Here is a 204-nt window from a genome sequence, read left to right on the forward strand (position 1 = left end):
GCTACAAAATTATTTTTTATAACTTAAATCGAAATCTAGAGGAAATAAAAAATTAATATCTTTTTTCATGCCAAACTTCCCAAGGCTCAGACAGGATTTCTCCTAGAACTCTGAAAATACTAACCACAGGGAGACTTAATTTGGTCTGTTTATACTACATCAATTCCCCAGAAATAAACAAATAATAATAATCAGGTAGCAGAG

Source organism: Balearica regulorum, chromosome 1 (genome assembly GCF_011004875.1).
Source record: "Balearica regulorum gibbericeps isolate bBalReg1 chromosome 1, bBalReg1.pri, whole genome shotgun sequence".
NCBI classification, from domain to species: domain Eukaryota; kingdom Metazoa; phylum Chordata; class Aves; order Gruiformes; family Gruidae; genus Balearica; species Balearica regulorum.